This window comes from Pinus tabuliformis, chromosome 5_1 (genome assembly GCF_031772625.1).
Source record: "Pinus tabuliformis cultivar Carrire ecotype Pingquan chromosome 5_1, CPIR1, whole genome shotgun sequence".
Classification (NCBI taxonomy): Eukaryota; Viridiplantae; Streptophyta; class Pinopsida; order Pinales; family Pinaceae; genus Pinus; species Pinus tabuliformis.
In genome coordinates, this window is record NC_142305.1 from 383,331,909 (window position 1) to 383,339,770 (window position 7,862).

Below are 7,862 nucleotides of genomic sequence, written 5' to 3' on the forward strand. Positions count from 1 at the left end.
AAAAATATGCACCTAGGTTGATTCAACGGAAATTGATTCTAGGGGACATTAATTCTAGGACTGAGGGGAACATGTTTGGGATAGATGGCAAGTAAGGAGCTAAAGACTATGTGCCATTCAGCTGATTAGCCTGCAAGATTAGGCAGGAAAATATTAATAAAAAATATGGAATTGAGGGATAGATGGAAGAAGTTCAATTGGTCTAGAAAATGTGGACTAGGATGGAAGGAAATAACCACATAAGACTAGAGTTCAAATAATCGAAGGAGGATTTTTTTATCTGATTGGAGTGTGCATCTCCAAGGGGAAGATACTTACTCAATAACCTTCCTAAGGGTGCTCGGAAAATTGGGTCTTCCAACATTGGTGGTTCGAATGGAAGAGTTATCATAGTAGCCATCTTGAAGCAACGCATAACTTGGGTTGTGTCCTTGAAGCGGTCTTCTTATGCCATGGATTCTGGCTCAGGGTGACAATTGCACAAGAAATTGATTTCAACTCGTCTATAGTTGGTAGGTGATCTATTGTCTCTTTCTTAGTTTTCCATCATCATTTGAGTTAAGTAATTTTCATGTTCATCGCACAGTGAATGGATGGTATACTCAATTAAATTTTTTGATACTATTGAATGTGCATAATATAGGAACGTAAAATGGAAACTTGCCTTAAGTATGGTGCATTTGAATACTATGTGGTTGATTGATCACTTTATTCTTGCTTAGTATATTGATGGGATACTATGAAAGGCCATTAATATTTTCATTTATCTATAACTTCCAACCATTTTTGTGTTTCATTCAATGAGCCCATATAATTTGCAGGTGCAATACTTGACTAGAATTCCCTCCTTTAAATCCCTTCTGACGAAGTCAATAGAAATAGTATAAATCATAGAGCTGATAAATGGGTTTTAGCTATTTTTATGGTATTCTTAGGTCCTCTTGAAAAGGAATTCTTGTCCCAAAATTGGATGACTATACACGATATTTCTATGAGTGTATTTTTCTGGGATTTGTGGCCAAATCACATGTCATCTTTAGATATATAAAGTAACTTTTTTCTATTGTAGGCACTTGTCTAAAAACTTTCTAGTTGCATGGAGTCTCTGATAGCCTGGTGTGTTTGTTTGGATTGTACTGTTGACATTCTTGGACTATTTCCTTGGATCCTAGCATTGGAATGTGAAACAAGCAACTAGTATAGAGGATTTTGGGGAATAAGGAACATGAACCCACCTCCCTTTTTCCAGTGTGTGTTACACATGTTATATTAACGTAGTGATAATGTGAGATTTTGAATTAGAGTAGGAACAATAACATAATAAGGGATGAGTCCCCTATCTAAGTTTATCATAACTTAGTGAAAAATCATATCTAAAAATTTCAATGTGTTCTGGTCCACGACAGACAATTTCAGGAGAGATTTGAGAAATCTATGATTTACAATTGACTGATCCAATATGGTTAGGTTATTTCCTTTCTTGAGGGCAAATTTACTATAAACCATATGCAATATGCTATAGGGCATTGACTCTTCACTTCAAACAGGGACAATTTTGTGTATGGTATTAATTAGTCTCAGTTGTCATATAATTCTCATGTCTTCATCTAGCTCCCTTGTGCACATAGGTAGCATGGACTTTGAATGTGTTATATAATGTCTTTTCAAATTACTTTGTATTTTATGTGTTGGTTCCCTGTAAGCTTTTAATTGTAGAGAAACTTGTTGGATTGTTTATTTTTTAGTTCCATGTTACTTTTAGGTTTGTTGGTTGTAATTTTTGGAGGTAAATAATATTTATGATATTCATGGAAATTGTGACTCTAATGACTACTTAAATTTTCTAGCATGGTAACTTTGTATGCTACATAAACTAAAAAAATGAATTCTCACAAAAAAATAATGGCCTTATAATGAGATAAAGAGAAGAAAATTAAGGGATATCTATTGATTGTTAATTATGAATACAAACTTTCTATCCTAAAATTTGGTATATACAATTCAACTATTTATTATCCACTGAAATAAACTTCTTTATGGAGTATGGTGAAGAAGGGATTTAATTATCCTATCAAGTGATTTTCATTCATCATGAAATGAGTGAGAAAAGGGTCACCTCCACCTTCTAGAATCCATGACCATCCCATCATTGTCAATGGATAATATAATTGTTTCATGTTTGATTTTTTTTTCTCCACTCATTAATCAAGTCCTCCAAATTAAATAAAATCTTATTAGAAGCAACTCAACAAGGATACTTGAACTAATTCTTCTCTATTTTAATTGAATTTAGTTTTTACTTAACATGACTTTGTCTATTCTATATTAAATTGTAAATTGATTGTTGTCTTAATTGGCACAAAGAAGAATCACACTCTCTCCTTCCAATTTGTTGTTACATTTGTAGTGTCAGAGGATTAAAAATTCGATCCTTGATATTTTTTCCTTTACAATAGAAATTCTATAGCATTTCTTTTTATAAGCAACAAATTCTATCCCTTGCAAGGTATTCTATGTGCATAAATTCATTAGCACGTGTATTTGAGGTACCTACTCAATATAGAATTCCACAAATTCATATTTATTATTGTCTAGTGTGTTTTTCAAATCTTGATTTGCAATTTCTATGAAATTCCAAGGTCTTCAAAGACCACATTACTTGTTACCTCTCTCTAAAAAAACATATATATGATTTAGAAAAGTTAAAGGTTCAATTGTTCTCACTATACCTCGGTTCAATTATTCTTACTATAACTTGAAAGTCCACAATTGCAATATGGAGATCTACGTCTATTGCTATGAGGACTAGGCCAACTCTATTACCTTGATTAGCATGACAAAACAAATGTAGAGGGAAGTTATAAGCATTGAGAATTGCAAAGGGTAACTTTACTTCTTGATATATGAAACTTGTAATCAGTGAATTATTTCTGAGGATATCAACTAAATCACTAATAATGAGAACCTAGGAAACATGATACGTCATCCTTGTTGTGTGTGACATGTCCACGTGTCAAACAAATGGACAGACATGACATCTGATGCTAGAGTATCAGACATACAGGCCATAATGGAAAATATGCATGGGACATTATGTGTGTCTCAATGTGTTATACATTTAGGACACTAAGAAAAAAAAATCAGCAAAATTCAAAGAAAAAGGAAGAATGTTTTTACCCCTCCCTTAACCTCACATTAAGACTCAAACTAGCATAATAACTGCCTATGTTTAGATAAGGGGGTGTGTCAAAAATGGCATGAATTTTTCATGGTTTTCTGCCTCACAGTAAGTATCTTACTCGATTGGAAAAGGTTAAGAAATGTTGCAATGATCAAACAAAACCAAGATGCAAAAAAAGCTCCGAAGTGCATCAAGATCAACAATATTTATTGTTTTGAAAAGAAAACCAAGGAATCCAACACTATCAAATGTAGCAAATTCCATGTCACCATTAGAGCCTTGATGGTGTTGTAATACATAGGACCTGAAGCATAATCCCATCTCATATTTAAAATGAGCTTTACATATTTAAATCAAGATGTAGATTCTCCCATAGACTAAATTGGACTAAGCTATAATGACCTCTCTGAATATGTTAGACGACATTCACATTAATTCCTTGATATTATTAGTAGAAGAAGAATAATGTAATATTGAGTTTGTACTTATGATGATATTTTTTAATCAGACTGAGGTTTTGTATCACTCTACCAAATAATTTACATCATGTTTAATTTAACCATTGGATTGAGAGTCATGGGGATACTCTACACATTGTCATCTCCACCATTTCTAGTGTTCTTCAACATTGCAACCCCATGTGGTATAAATTTGGTTGTCATGCAATGAATTTTCCATCAGCAATTGTGTTTGCATACAAAATTCATCCAATGAAATTAGATGGGAATACAATCAAGCTTGAAATTGCAAGGAAGTAATGCCATGAATTTTTTATTGTGAATTCTTGTTATTTCATTTTATGTTAAATTATTTTTGGTGGAATAAATTGAAGTTCTTTTTATTCTTGGAGAAATCATTCTTTTACAATTAAAAAATATATATATAATAAGAAGCAGATTGTTATATTGAAGTCATTTGGGATTTTGTAATAAATCTGTATGTGCTTCTTGTGCTTCTGGTAATAAATACATTTATGGCATATCTTATGAATGAGGTATTCAATTTCAATGAGAAACCATAGGACAAGAGTGGTTTAGAGCAATAGAAAGTAGCTATTATTGTGGTGGTCATGGTATTATCGTAAGTACAGCTAGATTTTTTATCTTATCATTATTTATTTAATGTCATAGAATGCATGTGTTCTACTTAATTTTGGGCCATATATATGCAATAAAAACTAATCATAGTTGTTAAATTCAATTTCTAATTTGGTCTGGGTTCCAATATTGATCAATATTATGACTATGGTTAGGCATGTTATGGTCAGTGTATCTCATGGATGCCACTTACTATTAGAGATTTAGTAACATAACAATGGATTTTGTTTTGATGTGAAGGAATTTTATTGTTGATGTGGGTTAGAGGAACTATGTAAACTTGGGTTGAACCATATGTTGAATATAAAGAAAAACCTTGTCTATGGTTGGCATTTGGGTCTTGGGTTCACCAAGCACACAAGTTATATATATAATGCTTATTTTTGGTTGTATGTGGTTGGTCCCCAAGGTGGGATTGTTACTCATCTTCTAAGTAAAATGGATGGGGTTCTTTTGAAGTTCACTATTAATCTAGATATAAACAGGGAGTACGTGGTGTGTATATATAGATAGAAATGATATTTATAATGAAAAGTATGACATAAATCTTCTAACTCATTTGTAAACTATCTTTCTCTCAACTTACTAAAATAAATTTATAGCATCAATACATAAGCTCAATGATTTTCAACAAAATTCATGCATTTCAACTTAATCAAATCCATAAATTCACTATTTTAAAATTAATGGTTAATAAATTACTCAATTATTAGATATTGAACTTTGCAAATACAAATTCCATGTGCCCACATTTACCTCAATATTATAACTAATAATTTCTTAATATTTATCTCAATTAATTTATAATCCTTTATTCCTTAGTAATTTTTAATATTTTCCCTCTCTTAACCCTATGGAAAAAAAAATATCATAGTCATAAACAAATTTCAATATTCAATATTTTATTTACAATTACACCTATTCCTATATCAGTATTTTATTAAATTCACTCAAGCACATGCTAACATGGATTATGGATGCATGTTTATATTTAAAATAGAATTTAACTTTGTCTCACATTTTTATTTTTTAATATAGTAAAAAAAATCGTATACATCTTTTACATGTAAACATTTCCTATTAATCAATTAACGAAGTATAAAGAATTATTTGATTTATACTTAAATGAGTTGTGTTAATATTTTTAAAATTTGATGAACCTTTATTCCATTGAATACGGCTTGTGGTATAGTGGCAATTGTTTGATCTATAGATGAATGGATGGTGTTGCTATTTGCAAAAATGATAAAGTTGTATTCTTTATTTATTGAATATAGCTTGCAGTGTAGTTGTAGTGGTAATTGGTAATTGTTTGATGTATATTTAGATTGAGTGTTGTTGATATTCATAAAATATAGATAAAGTTTTACTTTATTGAATATATTTTGTTGTTGATATTTATAATAGAGTTTTATTTTATTAATTTTATTTGGTTGCTATAATTTAATAGAATTAATATTTAAATTTAATATTTTCAAGTTTATATGTATATTTTAATAAGACAATTTTAATAGTTATGAGATCAATTTTGATGTTATAAATTTTTAAATCAGTAAAATTAATTTATTTATATATATATAGTGTTAATGATGATTTAAATTGCTGAAATTAAATAATTAAATATTAAATATTTGTATTATTTTTCTGTTAATAAATGTAAATCAATATTAATAATTAAACTTAAACATAAATTTTAAATAAGTTTAATAAAAATTAATAACTTAATATTTTATATATTATATATGTTTATCTAAATTTATGTCACCACCCCCCTATATTTATTATATATAAAAATCAAACCCTACAATTCCTCATTATCCATTTTCATATGTACCATTATATATTCATCATGGTTTCATAGTGCAAGGTTGCAGCCACTTAAATTTCAAAATTTATATGTTCAAAACATCATACAAATCTCTCATTACCTATTTTAATGCAACATTATATATTTAATAATGATTTCATATTATATTATAGGGAAATATTTATTTTTATTTGGAATCTGAGAACATGAAAATAGGTCAATAACATAATTATAATATAATAATTTAGAAAAAGTGTTTTTTATAAATATTTCAATATTGATATTTATTGCAAGTTTAATTAAAATCATAGTATTTAGAAAATGATAAATAGAGAGTAGAAAGTTTATTATTTGCTTAAAAATAATTATAAATTAATGGATATTTTGATTTAAAAAAAAACTAGTGTTTGAGAGGTTCTTCACTTTTGTTAGCTTATATGGATATGAAGTTTGGGGATGCAACATCTCTATAAAATCATGAAGAAAAATAGAACAGATCCAAAAGAAATTTATAACTTATAATTTGAAAATTAAAGGCAATGTAACCTATTCTATTCTCCTAATAGAATTAATCATTTCCCTCATTGAGAGCATGATTGTGACCAAGTACCTAATGTACAAGAACAAGTTAAAAGACAAAGAAAGAAAGAGGCTTCCAAAAATATCTTCACACTTCAAGAAAAACCACATAGCGGGGACAGCTTAAAGATTTCAAACCTTGGCTACACCATTGTGGAATAATATTAAAAATATTATCAGGCCTAAATTAAAGGAGAAATGGTGGTGCAATAAATAATTAGAGGATAAAACAAAATTTAGATCCTATATGGAGGTGATCGACCCTAATCTTGAATATCAAAAGAATCCCTCTATTTTCACATACATAAACAAAAGAATCAATATTTCTATAAGCACAAATTTGCAGAAGCTCCATAGTGAAACTTAGCATTGAACAATTACCAAAGTACCATGGGATGAAAGAATTTGTCATCTTTGTGACATGAAGAGTGTTGAAGATAAATTTAAATTTCCCCTAAATGCCCTATGTATAGGCAAATTAGATCTCAATTTCAAAATATTTGTCACAATACTAAATCATTAAAATTGTAATAGTTTTGGAACACTTCATTCCATGTTTTTCAAATACAAAAGTAAAATTCCAAAGAAACTAAGTAATCACTTACCTTTTTTAAGATTCAATCAATTAATTATGATCTCATGATAAGCACCACCATCGTCATCATTAATAAACTTAAATTTGTATTTAAGTGATTATTCATTTTAAAATGTATAATTTTATTATAAAAAAATTATATTTTATATATGGAGTTTAGTTTGAGTGATTTAGAGGAAGAATATTATCCTGTCAACTAAAAAGTTAAAATCTCACTTGTATCATATTTGCTTTTCATGGACTAATTGTCAATGGGTTAACAAGATATCAATATTCTTGTTCAAGACTAAGTGTAACTTTTAAGCGAATTTGAACCTACTCTTTGATCCTTATCAAAATTGATGTCACCCCACATAATTTGAAATCATGTGTAGGGGATAATATCTCAGTGATGATGTGTAGGGGATAATATCTCATTGTGTCAACCACTCCACCCAAAGAGACTATTTCTAAGTTCAATTATAAAACATTGAATTGTAATTTTTTGTTAAAATGAAATTATATAGTATTCCTCACAACTTAAATTACAATGATTCTTAACATGGTTTAAATATGTGGTTGTTGATAATACTTTTTAATTCTTAATTACAATTAAAATCATCT